At 50.5% G+C, this 27407-nt stretch overlaps 36 non-coding genes across 36 annotated transcripts; 19 read left to right on the plus strand and 17 right to left on the minus strand.

Moving 5' to 3' along the window:
- Nucleotides 1-499: 499 nt before the first annotated feature.
- TRNAA-AGC (transfer RNA alanine (anticodon AGC)) lies at nucleotides 500-572 on the minus strand. The gene has a single exon. It is a non-coding gene; the product is annotated as a tRNA-Ala (tRNA).
- A 694-nt stretch (nucleotides 573-1266) lies between these two features.
- On the plus strand, nucleotides 1267-1339 carry TRNAR-CCU (transfer RNA arginine (anticodon CCU)). Its single transcript has one exon. It is a non-coding gene; the product is annotated as a tRNA-Arg (tRNA).
- Nucleotides 1340-1940: 601 nt separating this feature from the next.
- TRNAA-AGC (transfer RNA alanine (anticodon AGC)) lies at nucleotides 1941-2013 on the minus strand. Its single transcript has one exon. It is a non-coding gene; the product is annotated as a tRNA-Ala (tRNA).
- A 694-nt stretch (nucleotides 2014-2707) lies between these two features.
- On the plus strand, nucleotides 2708-2780 carry TRNAR-CCU (transfer RNA arginine (anticodon CCU)). Its single transcript has one exon. It is a non-coding gene; the product is annotated as a tRNA-Arg (tRNA).
- Nucleotides 2781-3380: 600 nt separating this feature from the next.
- TRNAA-AGC (transfer RNA alanine (anticodon AGC)) lies at nucleotides 3381-3453 on the minus strand. Its single transcript has one exon. It is a non-coding gene; the product is annotated as a tRNA-Ala (tRNA).
- Nucleotides 3454-4147: 694 nt separating this feature from the next.
- Nucleotides 4148-4220, plus strand: TRNAR-CCU (transfer RNA arginine (anticodon CCU)). Its single transcript has one exon. It is a non-coding gene; the product is annotated as a tRNA-Arg (tRNA).
- A 600-nt stretch (nucleotides 4221-4820) lies between these two features.
- On the minus strand, nucleotides 4821-4893 carry TRNAA-AGC (transfer RNA alanine (anticodon AGC)). Its single transcript has one exon. It is a non-coding gene; the product is annotated as a tRNA-Ala (tRNA).
- A 694-nt stretch (nucleotides 4894-5587) lies between these two features.
- On the plus strand, nucleotides 5588-5660 carry TRNAR-CCU (transfer RNA arginine (anticodon CCU)). Its single transcript has one exon. It is a non-coding gene; the product is annotated as a tRNA-Arg (tRNA).
- A 601-nt stretch (nucleotides 5661-6261) lies between these two features.
- On the minus strand, nucleotides 6262-6334 carry TRNAA-AGC (transfer RNA alanine (anticodon AGC)). Its single transcript has one exon. It is a non-coding gene; the product is annotated as a tRNA-Ala (tRNA).
- Nucleotides 6335-7028: 694 nt separating this feature from the next.
- On the plus strand, nucleotides 7029-7101 carry TRNAR-CCU (transfer RNA arginine (anticodon CCU)). Its single transcript has one exon. It is a non-coding gene; the product is annotated as a tRNA-Arg (tRNA).
- A 600-nt stretch (nucleotides 7102-7701) lies between these two features.
- On the minus strand, nucleotides 7702-7774 carry TRNAA-AGC (transfer RNA alanine (anticodon AGC)). The gene has a single exon. It is a non-coding gene; the product is annotated as a tRNA-Ala (tRNA).
- Nucleotides 7775-8468: 694 nt separating this feature from the next.
- Nucleotides 8469-8541, plus strand: TRNAR-CCU (transfer RNA arginine (anticodon CCU)). Its single transcript has one exon. It is a non-coding gene; the product is annotated as a tRNA-Arg (tRNA).
- A 1367-nt stretch (nucleotides 8542-9908) lies between these two features.
- TRNAR-CCU (transfer RNA arginine (anticodon CCU)) lies at nucleotides 9909-9981 on the plus strand. The gene has a single exon. It is a non-coding gene; the product is annotated as a tRNA-Arg (tRNA).
- Nucleotides 9982-10581: 600 nt separating this feature from the next.
- Nucleotides 10582-10654, minus strand: TRNAA-AGC (transfer RNA alanine (anticodon AGC)). Its single transcript has one exon. It is a non-coding gene; the product is annotated as a tRNA-Ala (tRNA).
- Nucleotides 10655-11348: 694 nt separating this feature from the next.
- Nucleotides 11349-11421, plus strand: TRNAR-CCU (transfer RNA arginine (anticodon CCU)). The gene has a single exon. It is a non-coding gene; the product is annotated as a tRNA-Arg (tRNA).
- Nucleotides 11422-12021: 600 nt separating this feature from the next.
- TRNAA-AGC (transfer RNA alanine (anticodon AGC)) lies at nucleotides 12022-12094 on the minus strand. Its single transcript has one exon. It is a non-coding gene; the product is annotated as a tRNA-Ala (tRNA).
- A 694-nt stretch (nucleotides 12095-12788) lies between these two features.
- Nucleotides 12789-12861, plus strand: TRNAR-CCU (transfer RNA arginine (anticodon CCU)). Its single transcript has one exon. It is a non-coding gene; the product is annotated as a tRNA-Arg (tRNA).
- Nucleotides 12862-13461: 600 nt separating this feature from the next.
- TRNAA-AGC (transfer RNA alanine (anticodon AGC)) lies at nucleotides 13462-13534 on the minus strand. The gene has a single exon. It is a non-coding gene; the product is annotated as a tRNA-Ala (tRNA).
- Nucleotides 13535-14228: 694 nt separating this feature from the next.
- TRNAR-CCU (transfer RNA arginine (anticodon CCU)) lies at nucleotides 14229-14311 on the plus strand. Its single transcript has one exon. It is a non-coding gene; the product is annotated as a tRNA-Arg (tRNA).
- A 591-nt stretch (nucleotides 14312-14902) lies between these two features.
- On the minus strand, nucleotides 14903-14975 carry TRNAA-AGC (transfer RNA alanine (anticodon AGC)). Its single transcript has one exon. It is a non-coding gene; the product is annotated as a tRNA-Ala (tRNA).
- A 694-nt stretch (nucleotides 14976-15669) lies between these two features.
- Nucleotides 15670-15742, plus strand: TRNAR-CCU (transfer RNA arginine (anticodon CCU)). The gene has a single exon. It is a non-coding gene; the product is annotated as a tRNA-Arg (tRNA).
- A 601-nt stretch (nucleotides 15743-16343) lies between these two features.
- On the minus strand, nucleotides 16344-16416 carry TRNAA-AGC (transfer RNA alanine (anticodon AGC)). Its single transcript has one exon. It is a non-coding gene; the product is annotated as a tRNA-Ala (tRNA).
- Nucleotides 16417-17110: 694 nt separating this feature from the next.
- TRNAR-CCU (transfer RNA arginine (anticodon CCU)) lies at nucleotides 17111-17183 on the plus strand. The gene has a single exon. It is a non-coding gene; the product is annotated as a tRNA-Arg (tRNA).
- A 1367-nt stretch (nucleotides 17184-18550) lies between these two features.
- TRNAR-CCU (transfer RNA arginine (anticodon CCU)) lies at nucleotides 18551-18623 on the plus strand. The gene has a single exon. It is a non-coding gene; the product is annotated as a tRNA-Arg (tRNA).
- Nucleotides 18624-19223: 600 nt separating this feature from the next.
- Nucleotides 19224-19296, minus strand: TRNAA-AGC (transfer RNA alanine (anticodon AGC)). Its single transcript has one exon. It is a non-coding gene; the product is annotated as a tRNA-Ala (tRNA).
- A 694-nt stretch (nucleotides 19297-19990) lies between these two features.
- On the plus strand, nucleotides 19991-20063 carry TRNAR-CCU (transfer RNA arginine (anticodon CCU)). The gene has a single exon. It is a non-coding gene; the product is annotated as a tRNA-Arg (tRNA).
- A 600-nt stretch (nucleotides 20064-20663) lies between these two features.
- Nucleotides 20664-20736, minus strand: TRNAA-AGC (transfer RNA alanine (anticodon AGC)). Its single transcript has one exon. It is a non-coding gene; the product is annotated as a tRNA-Ala (tRNA).
- A 694-nt stretch (nucleotides 20737-21430) lies between these two features.
- On the plus strand, nucleotides 21431-21503 carry TRNAR-CCU (transfer RNA arginine (anticodon CCU)). The gene has a single exon. It is a non-coding gene; the product is annotated as a tRNA-Arg (tRNA).
- A 600-nt stretch (nucleotides 21504-22103) lies between these two features.
- TRNAA-AGC (transfer RNA alanine (anticodon AGC)) lies at nucleotides 22104-22176 on the minus strand. The gene has a single exon. It is a non-coding gene; the product is annotated as a tRNA-Ala (tRNA).
- Nucleotides 22177-22870: 694 nt separating this feature from the next.
- On the plus strand, nucleotides 22871-22953 carry TRNAR-CCU (transfer RNA arginine (anticodon CCU)). Its single transcript has one exon. It is a non-coding gene; the product is annotated as a tRNA-Arg (tRNA).
- A 591-nt stretch (nucleotides 22954-23544) lies between these two features.
- TRNAA-AGC (transfer RNA alanine (anticodon AGC)) lies at nucleotides 23545-23617 on the minus strand. The gene has a single exon. It is a non-coding gene; the product is annotated as a tRNA-Ala (tRNA).
- A 694-nt stretch (nucleotides 23618-24311) lies between these two features.
- TRNAR-CCU (transfer RNA arginine (anticodon CCU)) lies at nucleotides 24312-24384 on the plus strand. Its single transcript has one exon. It is a non-coding gene; the product is annotated as a tRNA-Arg (tRNA).
- A 601-nt stretch (nucleotides 24385-24985) lies between these two features.
- On the minus strand, nucleotides 24986-25058 carry TRNAA-AGC (transfer RNA alanine (anticodon AGC)). The gene has a single exon. It is a non-coding gene; the product is annotated as a tRNA-Ala (tRNA).
- Nucleotides 25059-25752: 694 nt separating this feature from the next.
- On the plus strand, nucleotides 25753-25825 carry TRNAR-CCU (transfer RNA arginine (anticodon CCU)). The gene has a single exon. It is a non-coding gene; the product is annotated as a tRNA-Arg (tRNA).
- A 600-nt stretch (nucleotides 25826-26425) lies between these two features.
- On the minus strand, nucleotides 26426-26498 carry TRNAA-AGC (transfer RNA alanine (anticodon AGC)). Its single transcript has one exon. It is a non-coding gene; the product is annotated as a tRNA-Ala (tRNA).
- A 694-nt stretch (nucleotides 26499-27192) lies between these two features.
- On the plus strand, nucleotides 27193-27265 carry TRNAR-CCU (transfer RNA arginine (anticodon CCU)). The gene has a single exon. It is a non-coding gene; the product is annotated as a tRNA-Arg (tRNA).
- Nucleotides 27266-27407: the final 142 nt, after the last annotated feature.

Genomic DNA, 27407 nt, shown 5'->3' on the forward strand with positions numbered 1-27407 from the left:
CAGAACGTGCTCTGCTGGTAGCAGACTTTAAATGCCGGGAGACTGCAGAGTGTAGCAACCCCTCATGTCAGCGAAGAGACGCAGATGAGTGGTAAGAAAGACAGGGAAAATATGCTTTCTGGAATCAGAGCTCCTGCAGACAGGGCTCACTCTTCTGCCAGCTCCGACCTGCTCCGATGAAAACGAAATAAAAGAGCAAAGGCTGCGCACTTTGAACCAATTATTCGAAGCATCGTATTGAAATGAAATAAAAGGTTAACAGCCCTGGGTGGCATCAAAGTGGAATTTCCTGAATATGTCACCAATGCCATGCAATGCGACTGTTGCACAGTATCACGCCTGTTGCCGGCCCTCGCGCGGATGACTCTTTGGGATAGCAGAAAGTGGACGGAAGACTTTTAGGATGATAGTAAAAAAAACAGAAGCGAGCACATGACTTTATTTGCGACGATTGGTGAGTTTTGAATAAAATAGTGAAAATGAAGAAAAAGCGTCTTGCTGGAGAATGCGGGCATCGATCCCGCTACCTCTCGCATGCTAAGCGAGCGCTCTACCATCTGAGCTAATTCCCCTCCTCCTCGAAGGCTCTCGATACACTGCTTCAGAGCTGAAGCACAGTCTCCGGCTCACACTTGCTTGGCTGTCCAGGGACCTGTAGTGCATAAAGCCCTTTCTCTTCATCTGCCGCAGGGGAAATCACAATCTCACCCCTTTGCCCAAAACAAAATACCTTCAGTGGAGCTACAAGTAAAGCTGCAGATGGCCATCCATTGCAATGAGGATTGGCCAACCAGGTATTAATAGCAGAGTGACTCCACTCCCACGCCCTTTCACGCTGGACCTGCGCTTGTGATCAAGAGGCTGCACGCCAGTCCCATAGACCCGAGAGCCCAATTGAAAAGGTGCTTGCTTCTCACTTTATTTCTCTCGCTATTTCTTGCTGTTTTAGGCCGCTGACACGCCGCCTGCAGCCAAAGGACCAGCGCTGGAGTGCCCTTTGTCATTTTTACCAGCTGGCCATATTTTACAATCGAGCGTCAGAATACCAAACAGGTAAGAGTTAGGTCTGGGAATTGAGTCCACTTTCCATCGTGTGTCCCATAAAGCGGAAGTGTCCAGCCGAGTGCAAGCAGGTGCCTTTTGCCCGCGTGTGCTGGGACACTGCAGCTTTGGACGTGAGCCAACTTGCCCTTTTCAGTGGGTCAGTACCTGTGACTCCAGTGAGAGAAGAGGAAAAGAAAGAACTTTCCCCTTTTCTGTCGAGTGGCCCCAGTGGCCTAATGGATAAGGCACTGGCCTCCTAAGCCAGGGATTGTGGGTTCGAGTCCCATCTGGGGTGGTTCGTGGCATTTTGTTCACACTTCTGCCAAAGCATGCAAAAGGTTTTTGCGGTAGTAGGGGGTGGGCGCAGGCTAGTACTTTGCTGGGCGCTGTGAAGTCCAGAACGTGCTCTGCTGGTAGCAGACTTTAAATGCCGGGAGACTGCAGAGTGTAGCAACCCCTCATGTCAGCGAAGAGACGCAGATGAGTGGTAAGAAAGACAGGGAAAATATGCTTTCTGGAATCAGAGCTCCTGCAGACAGGGCTCACTCTTCTGCCAGCTCCGACCTGCTCCGATGAAAACGAAATAAAAGAGCAAAGGCTGCGCACTTTGAACCAATTATTCGAAGCATCGTATTGAAATGAAATAAAAGGTTAACAGCCCTGGGTGGCATCAAAGTGGAATTTCCTGAATATGTCACCAATGCCATGCAATGCGCCTGTTGCACAGTATCACGCCTGTTGCCGGCCCTCGCGCGGATGACTCTTTGGGATAGCAGAAAGTGGACGGAAGACTTTTAGGATGATAGTAAAAAAAAACAGAAGCGAGCACATGCCTTTATTTGAGACGATTGGTGAGTTTTGAATAAAATAGTGAAAATGAAGAAAAAGCGTCTTGCTGGAGAATGCGGGCATCGATCCCGCTACCTCTCGCATGCTAAGCGAGCGCTCTACCATCTGAGCTAATTCCCCTCCTCCTCGAAGGCTCTCGATACACTGCTTCAGAGCTGAAGCACAGTCTCCGGCTCACACTTGCTTGGCTGTCCAGGGACCTGTAGTGCATAAAGCCCTTTCTCTTCATCTGCCGCAGGGGAAATCACAATCTCACCCCTTTGCCCAAAACAAAATACCTTCAGTGGAGCTACAAGTAAAGCTGCAGATGGCCATCCATTGCAACGAGGATTGGCCAACCAGGTATTAATAGCAGAGTGACTCCACTCCCACGCCCTTTCACGCTGGACCTGCGCTTGTGATCAAGAGGCTGCACGCCAGTCCCATAGACCCGAGAGCCCAATTGAAAAGGTGCTTGCTTCTCACTTTATTTCTCTTGCTATTTCTTGCTGTTTTAGGCCGCTGACACGCCGCCTGCAGCCAAAGGACCAGCGCTGGAGTGCCCTTTGTCATTTTTACCAGCTGGCCATATTTTACAATCGAGCGTCAGAATACCAAACAGGTAAGAGTTAGGTCTGGGAATTGAGTCCACTTTCCATCGTGTGTCCCATAAAGCGGAAGTGTCCAGCCGAGTGCAAGCAGGTGCCTTTTGCCCGCGTGTGCTGGGACACTGCAGCTTTGGACGTGAGCCAACTTGCCCTTTTCAGTGGGTCAGTACCTGTGACTCCAGTGAGAGAAGAGGAAAAGAAAGAACTTTCCCCTTTTCTGTCGAGTGGCCCCAGTGGCCTAATGGATAAGGCACTGGCCTCCTAAGCCAGGGATTGTGGGTTCGAGTCCCATCTGGGGTGGTTCGTGGCATTTTGTTCACACTTCTGCCAAAGCATGCAAAAGGTTTTTGCGGTAGTAGGGGGTGGGCGCAGGCTAGTACTTTGCTGGGCGCTGTGAAGTCCAGAACGTGCTCTGCTGGTAGCAGACTTTAAATGCCGGGAGACTGCAGAGTGTAGCAACCCCTCATGTCAGCGAAGAGACGCAGATGAGTGGTAAGAAAGACAGGGAAAATATGCTTTCTGGAATCAGAGCTCCTGCAGACAGGGCTCACTCTTCTGCCAGCTCCGACCTGCTCCGATGAAAACGAAATAAAAGAGCAAAGGCTGCGCACTTTGAACCAATTATTCGAAGCATCGTATTGAAATGAAATAAAAGGTTAACAGCCCTGGGTGGCATCAAAGTGGAATTTCCTGAATATGTCACCAATGCCATGCAATGCGACTGTTGCACAGTATCACGCCTGTTGCCGGCCCTCGCGCGGATGACTCTTTGGGATAGCAGAAAGTGGACGGAAGACTTTTAGGATGATAGTAAAAAAAACAGAAGCGAGCACATGACTTTATTTGCGACGATTGGTGAGTTTTGAATAAAATAGTGAAAATGAAGAAAAAGCGTCTTGCTGGAGAATGCGGGCATCGATCCCGCTACCTCTCGCATGCTAAGCGAGCGCTCTACCATCTGAGCTAATTCCCCTCCTCCTCGAAGGCTCTCGATACACTGCTTCAGAGCTGAAGCACAGTCTCCGGCTCACACTTGCTTGGCTGTCCAGGGACCTGTAGTGCATAAAGCCCTTTCTCTTCATCTGCCGCAGGGGAAATCACAATCTCACCCCTTTGCCCAAAACAAAATACCTTCAGTGGAGCTACAAGTAAAGCTGCAGATGGCCATCCATTGCAATGAGGATTGGCCAACCAGGTATTAATAGCAGAGTGACTCCACTCCCACGCCCTTTCACGCTGGACCTGCGCTTGTGATCAAGAGGCTGCACGCCAGTCCCATAGACCCGAGAGCCCAATTGAAAAGGTGCTTGCTTCTCACTTTATTTCTCTCGCTATTTCTTGCTGTTTTAGGCCGCTGACACGCCGCCTGCAGCCAAAGGACCAGCGCTGGAGTGCCCTTTGTCATTTTTACCAGCTGGCCATATTTTACAATCGAGCGTCAGAATACCAAACAGGTAAGAGTTAGGTCTGGGAATTGAGTCCACTTTCCATCGTGTGTCCCATAAAGCGGAAGTGTCCAGCCGAGTGCAAGCAGGTGCCTTTTGCCCGCGTGTGCTGGGACACTGCAGCTTTGGACGTGAGCCAACTTGCCCTTTTCAGTGGGTCAGTACCTGTGACTCCAGTGAGAGAAGAGGAAAAGAAAGAACTTTCCCCTTTTCTGTCGAGTGGCCCCAGTGGCCTAATGGATAAGGCACTGGCCTCCTAAGCCAGGGATTGTGGGTTCGAGTCCCATCTGGGGTGGTTCGTGGCATTTTGTTCACACTTCTGCCAAAGCATGCAAAAGGTTTTTGCGGTAGTAGGGGGTGGGCGCAGGCTAGTACTTTGCTGGGCGCTGTGAAGTCCAGAACGTGCTCTGCTGGTAGCAGACTTTAAATGCCGGGAGACTGCAGAGTGTAGCAACCCCTCATGTCAGCGAAGAGACGCAGATGAGTGGTAAGAAAGACAGGGAAAATATGCTTTCTGGAATCAGAGCTCCTGCAGACAGGGCTCACTCTTCTGCCAGCTCCGACCTGCTCCGATGAAAACGAAATAAAAGAGCAAAGGCTGCGCACTTTGAACCAATTATTCGAAGCATCGTATTGAAATGAAATAAAAGGTTAACAGCCCTGGGTGGCATCAAAGTGGAATTTCCTGAATATGTCACCAATGCCATGCAATGCGACTGTTGCACAGTATCACGCCTGTTGCCGGCCCTCGCGCGGATGACTCTTTGGGATAGCAGAAAGTGGACGGAAGACTTTTAGGATGATAGTAAAAAAAACAGAAGCGAGCACATGACTTTATTTGCGACGATTGGTGAGTTTTGAATAAAATAGTGAAAATGAAGAAAAAGCGTCTTGCTGGAGAATGCGGGCATCGATCCCGCTACCTCTCGCATGCTAAGCGAGCGCTCTACCATCTGAGCTAATTCCCCTCCTCCTCGAAGGCTCTCGATACACTGCTTCAGAGCTGAAGCACAGTCTCCGGCTCACACTTGCTTGGCTGTCCAGGGACCTGTAGTGCATAAAGCCCTTTCTCTTCATCTGCCGCAGGGGAAATCACAATCTCACCCCTTTGCCCAAAACAAAATACCTTCAGTGGAGCTACAAGTAAAGCTGCAGATGGCCATCCATTGCAATGAGGATTGGCCAACCAGGTATTAATAGCAGAGTGACTCCACTCCCACGCCCTTTCACGCTGGACCTGCGCTTGTGATCAAGAGGCTGCACGCCAGTCCCATAGACCCGAGAGCCCAATTGAAAAGGTGCTTGCTTCTCACTTTATTTCTCTCGCTATTTCTTGCTGTTTTAGGCCGCTGACACGCCGCCTGCAGCCAAAGGACCAGCGCTGGAGTGCCCTTTGTCATTTTTACCAGCTGGCCATATTTTACAATCGAGCGTCAGAATACCAAACAGGTAAGAGTTAGGTCTGGGAATTGAGTCCACTTTCCATCGTGTGTCCCATAAAGCGGAAGTGTCCAGCCGAGTGCAAGCAGGTGCCTTTTGCCCGCGTGTGCTGGGACACTGCAGCTTTGGACGTGAGCCAACTTGCCCTTTTCAGTGGGTCAGTACCTGTGACTCCAGTGAGAGAAGAGGAAAAGAAAGAACTTTCCCCTTTTCTGTCGAGTGGCCCCAGTGGCCTAATGGATAAGGCACTGGCCTCCTAAGCCAGGGATTGTGGGTTCGAGTCCCATCTGGGGTGGTTCGTGGCATTTTGTTCACACTTCTGCCAAAGCATGCAAAAGGTTTTTGCGGTAGTAGGGGGTGGGCGCAGGCTAGTACTTTGCTGGGCGCTGTGAAGTCCAGAACGTGCTCTGCTGGTAGCAGACTTTAAATGCCGGGAGACTGCAGAGTGTAGCAACCCCTCATGTCAGCGAAGAGACGCAGATGAGTGGTAAGAAAGACAGGGAAAATATGCTTTCTGGAATCAGAGCTCCTGCAGACAGGGCTCACTCTTCTGCCAGCTCCGACCTGCTCCGATGAAAACGAAATAAAAGAGCAAAGGCTGCGCACTTTGAACCAATTATTCGAAGCATCGTATTGAAATGAAATAAAAGGTTAACAGCCCTGGGTGGCATCAAAGTGGAATTTCCTGAATATGTCACCAATGCCATGCAATGCGCCTGTTGCACAGTATCACGCCTGTTGCCGGCCCTCGCGCGGATGACTCTTTGGGATAGCAGAAAGTGGACGGAAGACTTTTAGGATGATAGTAAAAAAAAACAGAAGCGAGCACATGCCTTTATTTGAGACGATTGGTGAGTTTTGAATAAAATAGTGAAAATGAAGAAAAAGCGTCTTGCTGGAGAATGCGGGCATCGATCCCGCTACCTCTCGCATGCTAAGCGAGCGCTCTACCATCTGAGCTAATTCCCCTCCTCCTCGAAGGCTCTCGATACACTGCTTCAGAGCTGAAGCACAGTCTCCGGCTCACACTTGCTTGGCTGTCCAGGGACCTGTAGTGCATAAAGCCCTTTCTCTTCATCTGCCGCAGGGGAAATCACAATCTCACCCCTTTGCCCAAAACAAAATACCTTCAGTGGAGCTACAAGTAAAGCTGCAGATGGCCATCCATTGCAACGAGGATTGGCCAACCAGGTATTAATAGCAGAGTGACTCCACTCCCACGCCCTTTCACGCTGGACCTGCGCTTGTGATCAAGAGGCTGCACGCCAGTCCCATAGACCCGAGAGCCCAATTGAAAAGGTGCTTGCTTCTCACTTTATTTCTCTTGCTATTTCTTGCTGTTTTAGGCCGCTGACACGCCGCCTGCAGCCAAAGGACCAGCGCTGGAGTGCCCTTTGTCATTTTTACCAGCTGGCCATATTTTACAATCGAGCGTCAGAATACCAAACAGGTAAGAGTTAGGTCTGGGAATTGAGTCCACTTTCCATCGTGTGTCCCATAAAGCGGAAGTGTCCAGCCGAGTGCAAGCAGGTGCCTTTTGCCCGCGTGTGCTGGGACACTGCAGCTTTGGACGTGAGCCAACTTGCCCTTTTCAGTGGGTCAGTACCTGTGACTCCAGTGAGAGAAGAGGAAAAGAAAGAACTTTCCCCTTTTCTGTCGAGTGGCCCCAGTGGCCTAATGGATAAGGCACTGGCCTCCTAAGCCAGGGATTGTGGGTTCGAGTCCCATCTGGGGTGGTTCGTGGCATTTTGTTCACACTTCTGCCAAAGCATGCAAAAGGTTTTTGCGGTAGTAGGGGGTGGGCGCAGGCTAGTACTTTGCTGGGCGCTGTGAAGTCCAGAACGTGCTCTGCTGGTAGCAGACTTTAAATGCCGGGAGACTGCAGAGTGTAGCAACCCCTCATGTCAGCGAAGAGACGCAGATGAGTGGTAAGAAAGACAGGGAAAATATGCTTTCTGGAATCAGAGCTCCTGCAGACAGGGCTCACTCTTCTGCCAGCTCCGACCTGCTCCGATGAAAACGAAATAAAAGAGCAAAGGCTGCGCACTTTGAACCAATTATTCGAAGCATCGTATTGAAATGAAATAAAAGGTTAACAGCCCTGGGTGGCATCAAAGTGGAATTTCCTGAATATGTCACCAATGCCATGCAATGCGACTGTTGCACAGTATCACGCCTGTTGCCGGCCCTCGCGCGGATGACTCTTTGGGATAGCAGAAAGTGGACGGAAGACTTTTAGGATGATAGTAAAAAAAACAGAAGCGAGCACATGACTTTATTTGCGACGATTGGTGAGTTTTGAATAAAATAGTGAAAATGAAGAAAAAGCGTCTTGCTGGAGAATGCGGGCATCGATCCCGCTACCTCTCGCATGCTAAGCGAGCGCTCTACCATCTGAGCTAATTCCCCTCCTCCTCGAAGGCTCTCGATACACTGCTTCAGAGCTGAAGCACAGTCTCCGGCTCACACTTGCTTGGCTGTCCAGGGACCTGTAGTGCATAAAGCCCTTTCTCTTCATCTGCCGCAGGGGAAATCACAATCTCACCCCTTTGCCCAAAACAAAATACCTTCAGTGGAGCTACAAGTAAAGCTGCAGATGGCCATCCATTGCAATGAGGATTGGCCAACCAGGTATTAATAGCAGAGTGACTCCACTCCCACGCCCTTTCACGCTGGACCTGCGCTTGTGATCAAGAGGCTGCACGCCAGTCCCATAGACCCGAGAGCCCAATTGAAAAGGTGCTTGCTTCTCACTTTATTTCTCTCGCTATTTCTTGCTGTTTTAGGCCGCTGACACGCCGCCTGCAGCCAAAGGACCAGCGCTGGAGTGCCCTTTGTCATTTTTACCAGCTGGCCATATTTTACAATCGAGCGTCAGAATACCAAACAGGTAAGAGTTAGGTCTGGGAATTGAGTCCACTTTCCATCGTGTGTCCCATAAAGCGGAAGTGTCCAGCCGAGTGCAAGCAGGTGCCTTTTGCCCGCGTGTGCTGGGACACTGCAGCTTTGGACGTGAGCCAACTTGCCCTTTTCAGTGGGTCAGTACCTGTGACTCCAGTGAGAGAAGAGGAAAAGAAAGAACTTTCCCCTTTTCTGTCGAGTGGCCCCAGTGGCCTAATGGATAAGGCACTGGCCTCCTAAGCCAGGGATTGTGGGTTCGAGTCCCATCTGGGGTGGTTCGTGGCATTTTGTTCACACTTCTGCCAAAGCATGCAAAAGGTTTTTGCGGTAGTAGGGGGTGGGCGCAGGCTAGTACTTTGCTGGGCGCTGTGAAGTCCAGAACGTGCTCTGCTGGTAGCAGACTTTAAATGCCGGGAGACTGCAGAGTGTAGCAACCCCTCATGTCAGCGAAGAGACGCAGATGAGTGGTAAGAAAGACAGGGAAAATATGCTTTCTGGAATCAGAGCTCCTGCAGACAGGGCTCACTCTTCTGCCAGCTCCGACCTGCTCCGATGAAAACGAAATAAAAGAGCAAAGGCTGCGCACTTTGAACCAATTATTCGAAGCATCGTATTGAAATGAAATAAAAGGTTAACAGCCCTGGGTGGCATCAAAGTGGAATTTCCTGAATATGTCACCAATGCCATGCAATGCGACTGTTGCACAGTATCACGCCTGTTGCCGGCCCTCGCGCGGATGACTCTTTGGGATAGCAGAAAGTGGACGGAAGACTTTTAGGATGATAGTAAAAAAAACAGAAGCGAGCACATGACTTTATTTGCGACGATTGGTGAGTTTTGAATAAAATAGTGAAAATGAAGAAAAAGCGTCTTGCTGGAGAACGCGGGCATCGATCCCGCTACCTCTCGCATGCTAAGCGAGCGCTCTACCATCTGAGCTAATTCCCCTCCTCCTCGAAGGCTCTCGATACACTGCTTCAGAGCTGAAGCACAGTCTCCGGCTCACACTTGCTTGGCTGTCCAGGGACCTGTAGTGCATAAAGCCCTTTCTCTTCATCTGCCGCAGGGGAAATCACAATCTCACCCCTTTGCCCAAAACAAAATACCTTCAGTGGAGCTACAAGTAAAGCTGCAGATGGCCATCCATTGCAACGAGGATTGGCCAACCAGGTATTAATAGCAGAGTGACTCCACTGCCACGCCCTTTCACGCTGGACCTGCGCTTGTGATCAAGAGGCTGCACGCCAGTCCCATAGACCCGAGAGCCCAATTGAAAAGGTGCTTGCTTCTCACTTTATTTCTCTCGCTATTTCTTGCTGTTTTAGGCCGCTGACACGCCGCCTGCAGCCAAAGGACCAGCGCTGGAGTGCCCTTTGTCATTTTTACCAGCTGGCCATATTTTACAATCGAGCGTCAGAATACCAAACAGGTAAGAGTTAGGTCTGGGAATTGAGTCCACTTTCCATCGTGTGTCCCATAAAGCGGAAGTGTCCAGCCGAGTGCAAGCAGGTGCCTTTTGCCCGCGTGTGCTGGGACACTGCAGCTTTGGACGTGAGCCAACTTGCCCTTTTCAGTGGGTCAGTACCTGTGACTCCAGTGAGAGAAGAGGAAAAGAAAGAACTTTCCCCTTCTCTGTCGAGTGGCCCCAGTGGCCTAATGGATAAGGCACTGGCCTCCTAAGCCAGGGATTGTGGGTTCGAGTCCCATCTGGGGTGGTTCGTGGCATTTTGTTCACACTTCTGCCAAAGCATGCAAAAGGTTTTTGCGGTAGTAGGGGGTGGGCCCAGGCTAGTACTTTGCTGGGCGCTGTGAAGTCCAGAACGTGCTCTGCTGGTAGCAGACTTTAAATGCCGGGAGACTGCAGAGTGTAGCAACCCCTCATGTCAGCGAAGAGACGCAGATGAGTGGTAAGAAAGACAGGGAAAATATGCTTTCTGGAATCAGAGCTCCTGCAGACAGGGCTCACTCTTCTGCCAGCTCCGACCTGCTCCGATGAAAACGAAATAAAAGAGCAAAGGCTGCGCACTTTGAACCAATTATTCGAAGCATCGTATTGAAATGAAATAAAAGGTTAACAGCCCTGGGTGGCATCAAAGTGGAATTTCCTGAATATGTCACCAATGCCATGCAATGCGACTGTTGCACAGTATCACGCCTGTTGCCGGCCCTCGCGCGGATGACTCTTTGGGATAGCAGAAAGTGGACGGAAGACTTTTAGGATGATAGTAAAAAAAACAGAAGCGAGCACATGACTTTATTTGCGACGATTGGTGAGTTTTGAATAAAATAGTGAAAATGAAGAAAAAGCGTCTTGCTGGAGAATGCGGGCATCGATCCCGCTACCTCTCGCATGCTAAGCGAGCGCTCTACCATCTGAGCTAATTCCCCTCCTCCTCGAAGGCTCTCGATACACTGCTTCAGAGCTGAAGCACAGTCTCCGGCTCACACTTGCTTGGCTGTCCAGGGACCTGTAGTGCATAAAGCCCTTTCTCTTCATCTGCCGCAGGGGAAATCACAATCTCACCCCTTTGCCCAAAACAAAATACCTTCAGTGGAGCTACAAGTAAAGCTGCAGATGGCCATCCATTGCAATGAGGATTGGCCAACCAGGTATTAATAGCAGAGTGACTCCACTCCCACGCCCTTTCACGCTGGACCTGCGCTTGTGATCAAGAGGCTGCACGCCAGTCCCATAGACCCGAGAGCCCAATTGAAAAGGTGCTTGCTTCTCACTTTATTTCTCTCGCTATTTCTTGCTGTTTTAGGCCGCTGACACGCCGCCTGCAGCCAAAGGACCAGCGCTGGAGTGCCCTTTGTCATTTTTACCAGCTGGCCATATTTTACAATCGAGCGTCAGAATACCAAACAGGTAAGAGTTAGGTCTGGGAATTGAGTCCACTTTCCATCGTGTGTCCCATAAAGCGGAAGTGTCCAGCCGAGTGCAAGCAGGTGCCTTTTGCCCGCGTGTGCTGGGACACTGCAGCTTTGGACGTGAGCCAACTTGCCCTTTTCAGTGGGTCAGTACCTGTGACTCCAGTGAGAGAAGAGGAAAAGAAAGAACTTTCCCCTTTTCTGTCGAGTGGCCCCAGTGGCCTAATGGATAAGGCACTGGCCTCCTAAGCCAGGGATTGTGGGTTCGAGTCCCATCTGGGGTGGTTCGTGGCATTTTGTTCACACTTCTGCCAAAGCATGCAAAAGGTTTTTGCGGTAGTAGGGGGTGGGCGCAGGCTAGTACTTTGCTGGGCGCTGTGAAGTCCAGAACGTGCTCTGCTGGTAGCAGACTTTAAATGCCGGGAGACTGCAGAGTGTAGCAACCCCTCATGTCAGCGAAGAGACGCAGATGAGTGGTAAGAAAGACAGGGAAAATATGCTTTCTGGAATCAGAGCTCCTGCAGACAGGGCTCACTCTTCTGCCAGCTCCGACCTGCTCCGATGAAAACGAAATAAAAGAGCAAAGGCTGCGCACTTTGAACCAATTATTCGAAGCATCGTATTGAAATGAAATAAAAGGTTAACAGCCCTGGGTGGCATCAAAGTGGAATTTCCTGAATATGTCACCAATGCCATGCAATGCGACTGTTGCACAGTATCACGCCTGTTGCCGGCCCTCGCGCGGATGACTCTTTGGGATAGCAGAAAGTGGACGGAAGACTTTTAGGATGATAGTAAAAAAAACAGAAGCGAGCACATGACTTTATTTGCGACGATTGGTGAGTTTTGAATAAAATAGTGAAAATGAAGAAAAAGCGTCTTGCTGGAGAATGCGGGCATCGATCCCGCTACCTCTCGCATGCTAAGCGAGCGCTCTACCATCTGAGCTAATTCCCCTCCTCCTCGAAGGCTCTCGATACACTGCTTCAGAGCTGAAGCACAGTCTCCGGCTCACACTTGCTTGGCTGTCCAGGGACCTGTAGTGCATAAAGCCCTTTCTCTTCATCTGCCGCAGGGGAAATCACAATCTCACCCCTTTGCCCAAAACAAAATACCTTCAGTGGAGCTACAAGTAAAGCTGCAGATGGCCATCCATTGCAATGAGGATTGGCCAACCAGGTATTAATAGCAGAGTGACTCCACTCCCACGCCCTTTCACGCTGGACCTGCGCTTGTGATCAAGAGGCTGCACGCCAGTCCCATAGACCCGAGAGCCCAATTGAAAAGGTGCTTGCTTCTCACTTTATTTCTCTCGCTATTTCTTGCTGTTTTAGGCCGCTGACACGCCGCCTGCAGCCAAAGGACCAGCGCTGGAGTGCCCTTTGTCATTTTTACCAGCTGGCCATATTTTACAATCGAGCGTCAGAATACCAAACAGGTAAGAGTTAGGTCTGGGAATTGAGTCCACTTTCCATCGTGTGTCCCATAAAGCGGAAGTGTCCAGCCGAGTGCAAGCAGGTGCCTTTTGCCCGCGTGTGCTGGGACACTGCAGCTTTGGACGTGAGCCAACTTGCCCTTTTCAGTGGGTCAGTACCTGTGACTCCAGTGAGAGAAGAGGAAAAGAAAGAACTTTCCCCTTTTCTGTCGAGTGGCCCCAGTGGCCTAATGGATAAGGCACTGGCCTCCTAAGCCAGGGATTGTGGGTTCGAGTCCCATCTGGGGTGGTTCGTGGCATTTTGTTCACACTTCTGCCAAAGCATGCAAAAGGTTTTTGCGGTAGTAGGGGGTGGGCGCAGGCTAGTACTTTGCTGGGCGCTGTGAAGTCCAGAACGTGCTCTGCTGGTAGCAGACTTTAAATGCCGGGAGACTGCAGAGTGTAGCAACCCCTCATGTCAGCGAAGAGACGCAGATGAGTGGTAAGAAAGACAGGGAAAATATGCTTTCTGGAATCAGAGCTCCTGCAGACAGGGCTCACTCTTCTGCCAGCTCCGACCTGCTCCGATGAAAACGAAATAAAAGAGCAAAGGCTGCGCACTTTGAACCAATTATTCGAAGCATCGTATTGAAATGAAATAAAAGGTTAACAGCCCTGGGTGGCATCAAAGTGGAATTTCCTGAATATGTCACCAATGCCATGCAATGCGACTGTTGCACAGTATCACGCCTGTTGCCGGCCCTCGCGCGGATGACTCTTTGGGATAGCAGAAAGTGGACGGAAGACTTTTAGGATGATAGTAAAAAAAACAGAAGCGAGCACATGACTTTATTTGCGACGATTGGTGAGTTTTGAATAAAATAGTGAAAATGAAGAAAAAGCGTCTTGCTGGAGAATGCGGGCATCGATCCCGCTACCTCTCGCATGCTAAGCGAGCGCTCTACCATCTGAGCTAATTCCCCTCCTCCTCGAAGGCTCTCGATACACTGCTTCAGAGCTGAAGCACAGTCTCCGGCTCACACTTGCTTGGCTGTCCAGGGACCTGTAGTGCATAAAGCCCTTTCTCTTCATCTGCCGCAGGGGAAATCACAATCTCACCCCTTTGCCCAAAACAAAATACCTTCAGTGGAGCTACAAGTAAAGCTGCAGATGGCCATCCATTGCAATGAGGATTGGCCAACCAGGTATTAATAGCAGAGTGACTCCACTCCCACGCCCTTTCACGCTGGACCTGCGCTTGTGATCAAGAGGCTGCACGCCAGTCCCATAGACCCGAGAGCCCAATTGAAAAGGTGCTTGCTTCTCACTTTATTTCTCTCGCTATTTCTTGCTGTTTTAGGCCGCTGACACGCCGCCTGCAGCCAAAGGACCAGCGCTGGAGTGCCCTTTGTCATTTTTACCAGCTGGCCATATTTTACAATCGAGCGTCAGAATACCAAACAGGTAAGAGTTAGGTCTGGGAATTGAGTCCACTTTCCATCGTGTGTCCCATAAAGCGGAAGTGTCCAGCCGAGTGCAAGCAGGTGCCTTTTGCCCGCGTGTGCTGGGACACTGCAGCTTTGGACGTGAGCCAACTTGCCCTTTTCAGTGGGCCAGTACCTGTGACTCCAGTGAGAGAAGAGGAAAAGAAAGAACTTTCCCCTTTTCTGTCGAGTGGCCACAGTGGCCTAATGGATAAGGCACTGGCCTCCTAAGCCAGGGATTGTGGGTTCGAGTCCCATCTGGGGTGGTTCGTGGCATTTTGTTCACACTTCTGCCAAAGCATGCAAAAGGTTTTTGCGGTAGTAGGGGGTGGGCGCAGGCTAGTACTTTGCTGGGCGCTGTGAAGTCCAGAACGTGCTCTGCTGGTAGCAGACTTTAAATGCCGGGAGACTGCAGAGTGTAGCAACCCCTCATGTCAGCGAAGAGACACAGATGAGTGGTAAGAAAGACAGGGAAAATATGCTTTCTGGAATCAGAGCTCCTGCAGACAGGGCTCACTCTTGTGCCAGCTCCGACCTGCTCCGATGAAAACGAAATAAAAGAGCAAAGGCTGCGCACTTTGAACCAATTATTCGAAGCATCGTATTGAAATGAAATAAAAGGTTAACAGCCCTGGGTGGCATCAAAGTGGAATTTCCTGAATATGTCACCAATGCCATGCAATGCGCCTGTTGCACAGTATCACGCCTGTTGCCGGCCCTCGCGCGGATGACTCTTTGGGATAGCAGAAAGTGGACGGAAGACTTTTAGGATGATAGTAAAAAAAAACAGAAGCGAGCACATGCCTTTATTTGAGACGATTGGTGAGTTTTGAATAAAATAGTGAAAATGAAGAAAAAGCGTCTTGCTGGAGAATGCGGGCATCGATCCCGCTACCTCTCGCATGCTAAGCGAGCGCTCTACCATCTGAGCTAATTCCCCTCCTCCTCGAAGGCTCTCGATACACTGCTTCAGAGCTGAAGCACAGTCTCCGGCTCACACTTGCTTGGCTGTCCAGGGACCTGTAGTGCATAAAGCCCTTTCTCTTCATCTGCCGCAGGGGAAATCACAATCTCACCCCTTTGCCCAAAACAAAATACCTTCAGTGGAGCTACAAGTAAAGCTGCAGATGGCCATCCATTGCAACGAGGATTGGCCAACCAGGTATTAATAGCAGAGTGACTCCACTGCCACGCCCTTTCACGCTGGACCTGCGCTTGTGATCAAGAGGCTGCACGCCAGTCCCATAGACCCGAGAGCCCAATTGAAAAGGTGCTTGCTTCTCACTTTATTTCTCTCGCTATTTCTTGCTGTTTTAGGCCGCTGACACGCCGCCTGCAGCCAAAGGACCAGCGCTGGAGTGCCCTTTGTCATTTTTACCAGCTGGCCATATTTTACAATCGAGCGTCAGAATACCAAACAGGTAAGAGTTAGGTCTGGGAATTGAGTCCACTTTCCATCGTGTGTCCCATAAAGCGGAAGTGTCCAGCCGAGTGCAAGCAGGTGCCTTTTGCCCGCGTGTGCTGGGACACTGCAGCTTTGGACGTGAGCCAACTTGCCCTTTTCAGTGGGTCAGTACCTGTGACTCCAGTGAGAGAAGAGGAAAAGAAAGAACTTTCCCCTTTTCTGTCGAGTGGCCCCAGTGGCCTAATGGATAAGGCACTGGCCTCCTAAGCCAGGGATTGTGGGTTCGAGTCCCATCTGGGGTGGTTCGTGGCATTTTGTTCACACTTCTGCCAAAGCATGCAAAAGGTTTTTGCGGTAGTAGGGGGTGGGCGCAGGCTAGTACTTTGCTGGGCGCTGTGAAGTCCAGAACGTGCTCTGCTGGTAGCAGACTTTAAATGCCGGGAGACTGCAGAGTGTAGCAACCCCTCATGTCAGCGAAGAGACGCAGATGAGTGGTAAGAAAGACAGGGAAAATATGCTTTCTGGAATCAGAGCTCCTGCAGACAGGGCTCACTCTTCTGCCAGCTCCGACCTGCTCCGATGAAAACGAAATAAAAGAGCAAAGGCTGCGCACTTTGAACCAATTATTCGAAGCATCGTATTGAAATGAAATAAAAGGTTAACAGCCCTGGGTGGCATCAAAGTGGAATTTCCTGAATATGTCACCAATGCCATGCAATGCGCCTGTTGCACAGTATCACGCCTGTTGCCGGCCCTCGCGCGGATGACTCTTTGGGATAGCAGAAAGTGGACGGAAGACTTTTAGGATGATAGTAAAAAAAAACAGAAGCGAGCACATGCCTTTATTTGAGACGATTGGTGAGTTTTGAATAAAATAGTGAAAATGAAGAAAAAGCGTCTTGCTGGAGAATGCGGGCATCGATCCCGCTACCTCTCGCATGCTAAGCGAGCGCTCTCCCATCTGAGCTAATTCCCCTCCTCCTCGAAGGCTCTCGATACACTGCTTCAGAGCTGAAGCACAGTCTCCGGCTCACACTTGCTTGGCTGTCCAGGGACCTGTAGTGCATAAAGCCCTTTCTCTTCATCTGCCGCAGGGGAAATCACAATCTCACCCCTTTGCCCAAAACAAAATACCTTCAGTGGAGCTACAAGTAAAGCTGCAGATGGCCATCCATTGCAATGAGGATTGGCCAACCAGGTATTAATAGCAGAGTGACTCCACTCCCACGCCCTTTCACGCTGGACCTGCGCTTGTGATCAAGAGGCTGCACGCCAGTCCCATAGACCCGAGAGCCCAATTGAAAAGGTGCTTGCTTCTCACTTTATTTCTCTCGCTATTTCTTGCTGTTTTAGGCCGCTGACACGCCGCCTGCAGCCAAAGGACCAGCGCTGGAGTGCCCTTTGTCATTTTTACCAGCTGGCCATATTTTACAATCGAGCGTCAGAATACCAAACAGGTAAGAGTTAGGTCTGGGAATTGAGTCCACTTTCCATCGTGTGTCCCATAAAGCGGAAGTGTCCAGCCGAGTGCAAGCAGGTGCCTTTTGCCCGCGTGTGCTGGGACACTGCAGCTTTGGACGTGAGCCAACTTGCCCTTTTCAGTGGGTCAGTACCTGTGACTCCAGTGAGAGAAGAGGAAAAGAAAGAACTTTCCCCTTTTCTGTCGAGTGGCCCCAGTGGCCTAATGGATAAGGCACTGGCCTCCTAAGCCAGGGATTGTGGGTTCGAGTCCCATCTGGGGTGGTTCGTGGCATTTTGTTCACACTTCTGCCAAAGCATGCAAAAGGTTTTTGCGGTAGTAGGGGGTGGGCGCAGGCTAGTACTTTGCTGGGCGCTGTGAAGTCCAGAACGTGCTCTGCTGGTAGCAGACTTTAAATGCCGGGAGACTGCAGAGTGTAGCAACCCCTCATGTCAGCGAAGAGACGCAGATGAGTGGTAAGAAAGACAGGGAAAATATGCTTTCTGGAATCAGAGCTCCTGCAGACAGGGCTCACTCTTCTGCCAGCTCCGACCTGCTCCGATGAAAACGAAATAAAAGAGCAAAGGCTGCGCACTTTGAACCAATTATTCGAAGCATCGTATTGAAATGAAATAAAAGGTTAACAGCCCTGGGTGGCATCAAAGTGGAATTTCCTGAATATGTCACCAATGCCATGCAATGCGACTGTTGCACAGTATCACGCCTGTTGCCGGCCCTCGCGCGGATGACTCTTTGGGATAGCAGAAAGTGGACGGAAGACTTTTAGGATGATAGTAAAAAAAACAGAAGCGAGCACATGACTTTATTTGCGACGATTGGTGAGTTTTGAATAAAATAGTGAAAATGAAGAAAAAGCGTCTTGCTGGAGAACGCGGGCATCGATCCCGCTACCTCTCGCATGCTAAGCGAGCGCTCTACCATCTGAGCTAATTCCCCTCCTCCTCGAAGGCTCTCGATACACTGCTTCAGAGCTGAAGCACAGTCTCCGGCTCACACTTGCTTGGCTGTCCAGGGACCTGTAGTGCATAAAGCCCTTTCTCTTCATCTGCCGCAGGGGAAATCACAATCTCACCCCTTTGCCCAAAACAAAATACCTTCAGTGGAGCTACAAGTAAAGCTGCAGATGGCCATCCATTGCAACGAGGATTGGCCAACCAGGTATTAATAGCAGAGTGACTCCACTGCCACGCCCTTTCACGCTGGACCTGCGCTTGTGATCAAGAGGCTGCACGCCAGTCCCATAGACCCGAGAGCCCAATTGAAAAGGTGCTTGCTTCTCACTTTATTTCTCTCGCTATTTCTTGCTGTTTTAGGCCGCTGACACGCCGCCTGCAGCCAAAGGACCAGCGCTGGAGTGCCCTTTGTCATTTTTACCAGCTGGCCATATTTTACAATCGAGCGTCAGAATACCAAACAGGTAAGAGTTAGGTCTGGGAATTGAGTCCACTTTCCATCGTGTGTCCCATAAAGCGGAAGTGTCCAGCCGAGTGCAAGCAGGTGCCTTTTGCCCGCGTGTGCTGGGACACTGCAGCTTTGGACGTGAGCCAACTTGCCCTTTTCAGTGGGTCAGTACCTGTGACTCCAGTGAGAGAAGAGGAAAAGAAAGAACTTTCCCCTTCTCTGTCGAGTGGCCCCAGTGGCCTAATGGATAAGGCACTGGCCTCCTAAGCCAGGGATTGTGGGTTCGAGTCCCATCTGGGGTGGTTCGTGGCATTTTGTTCACACTTCTGCCAAAGCATGCAAAAGGTTTTTGCGGTAGTAGGGGGTGGGCGCAGGCTAGTACTTTGCTGGGCGCTGTGAAGTCCAGAACGTGCTCTGCTGGTAGCAGACTTTAAATGCCGGGAGACTGCAGAGTGTAGCAACCCCTCATGTCAGCGAAGAGACGCAGATGAGTGGTAAGAAAGACAGGGAAAATATGCTTTCTGGAATCAGAGCTCCTGCAGACAGGGCTCACTCTTCTGCCAGCTCCGACCTGCTCCGATGAAAACGAAATAAAAGAGCAAAGGCTGCGCACTTTGAACCAATTATTCGAAGCATCGTATTGAAATGAAATAAAAGGTTAACAGCCCTGGGTGGCATCAAAGTGGAATTTCCTGAATATGTCACCAATGCCATGCAATGCGACTGTTGCACAGTATCACGCCTGTTGCCGGCCCTCGCGCGGATGACTCTTTGGGATAGCAGAAAGTGGACGGAAGACTTTTAGGATGATAGTAAAAAAAACAGAAGCGAGCACATGACTTTATTTGCGACGATTGGTGAGTTTTGAATAAAATAGTGAAAATGAAGAAAAAGCGTCTTGCTGGAGAATGCGGGCATCGATCCCGCTACCTCTCGCATGCTAAGCGAGCGCTCTACCATCTGAGCTAATTCCCCTCCTCCTCGAAGGCTCTCGATACACTGCTTCAGAGCTGAAGCACAGTCTCCGGCTCACACTTGCTTGGCTGTCCAGGGACCTGTAGTGCATAAAGCCCTTTCTCTTCATCTGCCGCAGGGGAAATCACAATCTCACCCCTTTGCCCAAAACAAAATACCTTCAGTGGAGCTACAAGTAAAGCTGCAGATGGCCATCCATTGCAATGAGGATTGGCCAACCAGGTATTAATAGCAGAGTGACTCCACTCCCACGCCCTTTCACGCTGGACCTGCGCTTGTGATCAAGAGGCTGCACGCCAGTCCCATAGACCCGAGAGCCCAATTGAAAAGGTGCTTGCTTCTCACTTTATTTCTCTCGCTATTTCTTGCTGTTTTAGGCCGCTGACACGCCGCCTGCAGCCAAAGGACCAGCGCTGGAGTGCCCTTTGTCATTTTTACCAGCTGGCCATATTTTACAATCGAGCGTCAGAATACCAAACAGGTAAGAGTTAGGTCTGGGAATTGAGTCCACTTTCCATCGTGTGTCCCATAAAGCGGAAGTGTCCAGCCGAGTGCAAGCAGGTGCCTTTTGCCCGCGTGTGCTGGGACACTGCAGCTTTGGACGTGAGCCAACTTGCCCTTTTCAGTGGGTCAGTACCTGTGACTCCAGTGAGAGAAGAGGAAAAGAAAGAACTTTCCCCTTTTCTGTCGAGTGGCCCCAGTGGCCTAATGGATAAGGCACTGGCCTCCTAAGCCAGGGATTGTGGGTTCGAGTCCCATCTGGGGTGGTTCGTGGCATTTTGTTCACACTTCTGCCAAAGCATGCAAAAGGTTTTTGCGGTAGTAGGGGGTGGGCGCAGGCTAGTACTTTGCTGGGCGCTGTGAAGTCCAGAACGTGCTCTGCTGGTAGCAGACTTTAAATGCCGGGAGACTGCAGAGTGTAGCAACCCCTCATGTCAGCGAAGAGACGCAGATGAGTGGTAAGAAAGACAGGGAAAATATGCTTTCTGGAATCAGAGCTCCTGCAGACAGGGCTCACTCTTCTGCCAGCTCCGACCTGCTCCGATGAAAACGAAATAAAAGAGCAAAGGCTGCGCACTTTGAACCAATTATTCGAAGCATCGTATTGAAATGAAATAAAAGGTTAACAGCCCTGGGTGGCATCAAAGTGGAATTTCCTGAATATGTCACCAATGCCATGCAATGCGACTGTTGCACAGTATCACGCCTGTTGCCGGCCCTCGCGCGGATGACTCTTTGGGATAGCAGAAAGTGGACGGAAGACTTTTAGGATGATAGTAAAAAAAACAGAAGCGAGCACATGACTTTATTTGCGACGATTGGTGAGTTTTGAATAAAATAGTGAAAATGAAGAAAAAGCGTCTTGCTGGAGAATGCGGGCATCGATCCCGCTACCTCTCGCATGCTAAGCGAGCGCTCTACCATCTGAGCTAATTCCCCTCCTCCTCGAAGGCTCTCGATACACTGCTTCAGAGCTGAAGCACAGTCTCCGGCTCACACTTGCTTGGCTGTCCAGGGACCTGTAGTGCATAAAGCCCTTTCTCTTCATCTGCCGCAGGGGAAATCACAATCTCACCCCTTTGCCCAAAACAAAATACCTTCAGTGGAGCTACAAGTAAAGCTGCAGATGGCCATCCATTGCAATGAGGATTGGCCAACCAGGTATTAATAGCAGAGTGACTCCACTCCCACGCCCTTTCACGCTGGACCTGCGCTTGTGATCAAGAGGCTGCACGCCAGTCCCATAGACCCGAGAGCCCAATTGAAAAGGTGCTTGCTTCTCACTTTATTTCTCTCGCTATTTCTTGCTGTTTTAGGCCGCTGACACGCCGCCTGCAGCCAAAGGACCAGCGCTGGAGTGCCCTTTGTCATTTTTACCAGCTGGCCATATTTTACAATCGAGCGTCAGAATACCAAACAGGTAAGAGTTAGGTCTGGGAATTGAGTCCACTTTCCATCGTGTGTCCCATAAAGCGGAAGTGTCCAGCCGAGTGCAAGCAGGTGCCTTTTGCCCGCGTGTGCTGGGACACTGCAGCTTTGGACGTGAGCCAACTTGTCCTTTTCAGTGGGTCAGTACCTGTGACTCCAGTGAGAGAAGAGGAAAAGAAAGAACTTTCCCCTTTTCTGTCGAGTGGCCCCAGTGGCCTAATGGATAAGGCACTGGCCTCCTAAGCCAGGGATTGTGGGTTCGAGTCCCATCTGGGGTGGTTCGTGGCATTTTGTTCACACTTCTGCCAAAGCATGCAAAAGGTTTTTGCGGTAGTAGGGGGTGGGCGCAGGCTAGTACTTTGCTGGGCGCTGTGAAGTCCAGAACGTGCTCTGCTGGTAGCAGACTTTAAATGCCGGGAGACTGCAGAGTGTAGCAACCCCTCATGTCAGCGAAGAGACGCAGATGAGTGGTAAGAAAGACAGGGAAAATATGCTTTCTGGAATCAGAGCTCCTGCAGACAGGGCTCACTCTTCTGCCAGCTCCGACCTGCTCCGATGAAAACGAAATAAAAGAGCAAAGGCTGCGCACTTTGAACCAATTATTCGAAGCATCGTATTGAAATGAAATAAAAGGTTAACAGCCCTGGGTGGCATCAAAGTGGAATTTCCTGAATATGTCACCAATGCCATGCAATGCGACTGTTGCACAGTATCACGCCTGTTGCCGGCCCTCGCGCGGATGACTCTTTGGGATAGCAGAAAGTGGACGGAAGACTTTTAGGATGATAGTAAAAAAAACAGAAGCGAGCACATGACTTTATTTGCGACGATTGGTGAGTTTTGAATAAAATAGTGAAAATGAAGAAAAAGCGTCTTGCTGGAGAATGCGGGCATCGATCCCGCTACCTCTCGCATGCTAAGCGAGCGCTCTACCATCTGAGCTAATTCCCCTCCTCCTCGAAGGCTCTCGATACACTGCTTCAGAGCTGAAGCACAGTCTCCGGCTCACACTTGCTTGGCTGTCCAGGGACCTGTAGTGCATAAAGCCCTTTCTCTTCATCTGCCGCAGGGGAAATCACAATCTCACCCCTTTGCCCAAAACAAAATACCTTCAGTGGAGCTACAAGTAAAGCTGCAGATGGCCATCCATTGCAATGAGGATTGGCCAACCAGGTATTAATAGCAGAGTGACTCCACTCCCACGCCCTTTCACGCTGGACCTGCGCTTGTGATCAAGAGGCTGCACGCCAGTCCCATAGACCCGAGAGCCCAATTGAAAAGGTGCTTGCTTCTCACTTTATTTCTCTCGCTATTTCTTGCTGTTTTAGGCCGCTGACACGCCGCCTGCAGCCAAAGGACCAGCGCTGGAGTGCCCTTTGTCATTTTTACCAGCTGGCCATATTTTACAATCGAGCGTCAGAATACCAAACAGGTAAGAGTTAGGTCTGGGAATTGAGTCCACTTTCCATCGTGTGTCCCATAAAGCGGAAGTGTCCAGCCGAGTGCAAGCAGGTGCCTTTTGCCCGCGTGTGCTGGGACACTGCAGCTTTGGACGTGAGCCAACTTGCCCTTTTCAGTGGGCCAGTACCTGTGACTCCAGTGAGAGAAGAGGAAAAGAAAGAACTTTCCCCTTTTCTGTCGAGTGGCCACAGTGGCCTAATGGATAAGGCACTGGCCTCCTAAGCCAGGGATTGTGGGTTCGAGTCCCATCTGGGGTGGTTCGTGGCATTTTGTTCACACTTCTGCCAAAGCATGCAAAAGGTTTTTGCGGTAGTAGGGGGTGGGCGCAGGCTAGTACTTTGCTGGGCGCTGTGAAGTCCAGAACGTGCTCTGCTGGTAGCAGACTTTAAATGCCGGGAGACTGCAGAGTGTAGCAACCCCTCATGTCAGCGAAGAGACACAGATGAGTGGTAAGAAAGACAGGGAAAATATGCTTTCTGGAATCAGAGCTCCTGCAGACAGGGCTCACTCTTGTGCCAGCTCCGACCTGCTCCGATGAAAACGAAATAAAAGAGCAAAGGCTGCGCACTTTGAACCAATTATTCGAAGCATCGTATTGAAATGAAATAAAAGGTTAACAGCCCTGGGTGGCATCAAAGTGGAATTTCCTGAATATGTCACCAATGCCATGCAATGCGCCTGTTGCACAGTATCACGCCTGTTGCCGGCCCTCGCGCGGATGACTCTTTGGGATAGCAGAAAGTGGACGGAAGACTTTTAGGATGATAGTAAAAAAAAACAGAAGCGAGCACATGCCTTTATTTGAGACGATTGGTGAGTTTTGAATAAAATAGTGAAAATGAAGAAAAAGCGTCTTGCTGGAGAATGCGGGCATCGATCCCGCTACCTCTCGCATGCTAAGCGAGCGCTCTACCATCTGAGCTAATTCCCCTCCTCCTCGAAGGCTCTCGATACACTGCTTCAGAGCTGAAGCACAGTCTCCGGCTCACACTTGCTTGGCTGTCCAGGGACCTGTAGTGCATAAAGCCCTTTCTCTTCATCTGCCGCAGGGGAAATCACAATCTCACCCCTTTGCCCAAAACAAAATACCTTCAGTGGAGCTACAAGTAAAGCTGCAGATGGCCATCCATTGCAACGAGGATTGGCCAACCAGGTATTAATAGCAGAGTGACTCCACTGCCACGCCCTTTCACGCTGGACCTGCGCTTGTGATCAAGAGGCTGCACGCCAGTCCCATAGACCCGAGAGCCCAATTGAAAAGGTGCTTGCTTCTCACTTTATTTCTCTCGCTATTTCTTGCTGTTTTAGGCCGCTGACACGCCGCCTGCAGCCAAAGGACCAGCGCTGGAGTGCCCTTTGTCATTTTTACCAGCTGGCCATATTTTACAATCGAGCGTCAGAATACCAAACAGGTAAGAGTTAGGTCTGGGAATTGAGTCCACTTTCCATCGTGTGTCCCATAAAGCGGAAGTGTCCAGCCGAGTGCAAGCAGGTGCCTTTTGCCCGCGTGTGCTGGGACACTGCAGCTTTGGACGTGAGCCAACTTGCCCTTTTCAGTGGGTCAGTACCTGTGACTCCAGTGAGAGAAGAGGAAAAGAAAGAACTTTCCCCTTTTCTGTCGAGTGGCCCCAGTGGCCTAATGGATAAGGCACTGGCCTCCTAAGCCAGGGATTGTGGGTTCGAGTCCCATCTGGGGTGGTTCGTGGCATTTTGTTCACACTTCTGCCAAAGCATGCAAAAGGTTTTTGCGGTAGTAGGGGGTGGGCGCAGGCTAGTACTTTGCTGGGCGCTGTGAAGTCCAGAACGTGCTCTGCTGGTAGCAGACTTTAAATGCCGGGAGACTGCAGAGTGTAGCAACCCCTCATGTCAGCGAAGAGACGCAGATGAGTGGTAAGAAAGACAGGGAAAATATGCTTTCTGGAATCAGAGCTCCTGCAGACAGGGCTCACTCTTCTGCCAGCTCCGACCTGCTCCGATGAAAACGAAATAAAAGAGCAAAGGCTGCGCACTTTGAACCAATTATTCGAAGCATCGTATTGAAATGAAATAAAAGGTTAACAGCCCTGGGTGGCATCAAAGTGGAATTTCCTGAATATGTCACCAATGCCATGCAATGCGCCTGTTGCACAGTATCACGCCTGTTGCCGGCCCTCGCGCGGATGACTCTTTGGGATAGCAGAAAGTGGACGGAAGACTTTTAGGATGATAGTAAAAAAAAACAGAAGCGAGCACATGCCTTTATTTGAGACGATTGGTGAGTTTTGAATAAAATAGTGAAAATGAAGAAAAAGCGTCTTGCTGGAGAATGCGGGCATCGATCCCGCTACCTCTCGCATGCTAAGCGAGCGCTCTACCATCTGAGCTAATTCCCCTCCTCCTCGAAGGCTCTCGATACACTGCTTCAGAGCTGAAGCACAGTCTCCGGCTCACACTTGCTTGGCTGTCCAGGGACCTGTAGTGCATAAAGCCCTTTCTCTTCATCTGCCGCAGGGGAAATCACAATCTCACCCCTTTGCCCAAAACAAAATACCTTCAGTGGAGCTACAAGTAAAGCTGCAGATGGCCATCCATTGCAACGAGGATTGGCCAACCAGGTATTAATAGCAGAGTGACTCCACTGCCACGCCCTTTCACGCTGGACCTGCGCTTGTGATCAAGAGGCTGCACGCCAGTCCCATAGACCCGAGAGCCCAATTGAAAAGGTGCTTGCTTCTCACTTTATTTCTCTCGCTATTTCTTGCTGTTTTAGGCCGCTGACACGCCGCCTGCAGCCAAAGGACCAGCGCTGGAGTGCCCTTTGTCATTTTTACCAGCTGGCCATATTTTACAATCGAGCGTCAGAATACCAAACAGGTAAGAGTTAGGTCTGGGAATTGAGTCCACTTTCCATCGTGTGTCCCATAAAGCGGAAGTGTCCAGCCGAGTGCAAGCAGGTGCCTTTTGCCCGCGTGTGCTGGGACACTGCAGCTTTGGACGTGAGCCAACTTGCCCTTTTCAGTGGGTCAGTACCTGTGACTCCAGTGAGAGAAGAGGAAAAGAAAGAACTTTCCCCTTTTCTGTCGAGTGGCCCCAGTGGCCTAATGGATAAGGCACTGGCCTCCTAAGCCAGGGATTGTGGGTTCGAGTCCCATCTGGGGTGGTTCGTGGCATTTTGTTCACACTTCTGCCAAAGCATGCAAAAGGTTTTTGCGGTAGTAGGGGGTGGGCGCAGGCTAGTACTTTGCTGGGCGCTGTGAAGTCCAGAACGTGCTCTGCTGGTAGCAGACTTTAAATGCCGGGAGACTGCAGAGTGTAGCAACCCCTCATGTCAGCGAAGAGACGCAGATGAGTGGTAAGAAAGACAGGGAAAATATGCTTTCTGGAATCAGAGCTCCTGCAGACAGGGCTCACTCTTCTGCCAGCTCCGACCTGCTCCGATGAAAACGAAATAAAAGAGCAAAGGCTGCGCACTTTGAACCAATTATTCGAAGCATCGTATTGAAATGAAATAAAAGGTTAACAGCCCTGGGTGGCATCAAAGTGGAATTTCCTGAATATGTCACCAATGCCATGCAATGCGACTGTTGCACAGTATCACGCCTGTTGCCGGCCCTCGCGCGGATGACTCTTTGGGATAGCAGAAAGTGGACGGAAGACTTTTAGGATGATAGTAAAAAAAACAGAAGCGAGCACATGACTTTATTTGCGACGATTGGTGAGTTTTGAATAAAATAGTGAAAATGAAGAAAAAGCGTCTTGCTGGAGAATGCGGGCATCGATCCCGCTACCTCTCGCATGCTAAGCGAGCGCTCTACCATCTGAGCTAATTCCCCTCCTCCTCGAAGGCTCTCGATACACTGCTTCAGAGCTGAAGCACAGTCTCCGGCTCACACTTGCTTGGCTGTCCAGGGACCTGTAGTGCATAAAGCCCTTTCTCTTCATCTGCCGCAGGGGAAATCACAATCTCACCCCTTTGCCCAAAACAAAATACCTTCAGTGGAGCTACAAGTAAAGCTGCAGATGGCCATCCATTGCAATGAGGATTGGCCAACCAGGTATTAATAGCAGAGTGACTCCACTCCCACGCCCTTTCACGCTGGACCTGCGCTTGTGATCAAGAGGCTGCACGCCAGTCCCATAGACCCGAGAGCCCAATTGAAAAGGTGCTTGCTTCTCACTTTATTTCTCTCGCTATTTCTTGCTGTTTTAGGCCGCTGACACGCCGCCTGCAGCCAAAGGACCAGCGCTGGAGTGCCCTTTGTCATTTTTACCAGCTGGCCATATTTTACAATCGAGCGTCAGAATACCAAACAGGTAAGAGTTAGGTCTGGGAATTGAGTCCACTTTCCATCGTGTGTCCCATAAAGCGGAAGTGTCCAGCCGAGTGCAAGCAGGTGCCTTTTGCCCGCGTGTGCTGGGACACTGCAGCTTTGGACGTGAGCCAACTTGCCCTTTTCAGTGGGTCAGTACCTGTGACTCCAGTGAGAGAAGAGGAAAAGAAAGAACTTTCCCCTTTTCTGTCGAGTGGCCCCAGTGGCCTAATGGATAAGGCACTGGCCTCCTAAGCCAGGGATTGTGGGTTCGAGTCCCATCTGGGGTGGTTCGTGGCATTTTGTTCACACTTCTGCCAAAGCATGCAAAAGGTTTTTGCGGTAGTAGGGGGTGGGCGCAGGCTAGTACTTTGCTGGGCGCTGTGAAGTCCAGAACGTGCTCTGCTGGTAGCAGACTTTAAATGCCGGGAG

Source organism: Ambystoma mexicanum, chromosome 5q (genome assembly GCF_040938575.1).
Source record: "Ambystoma mexicanum isolate Mex_15411 chromosome 5q, UKY_AmexF1_1, whole genome shotgun sequence".
Lineage (NCBI taxonomy): Eukaryota > Metazoa > Chordata > Amphibia > Caudata > Ambystomatidae > Ambystoma > Ambystoma mexicanum.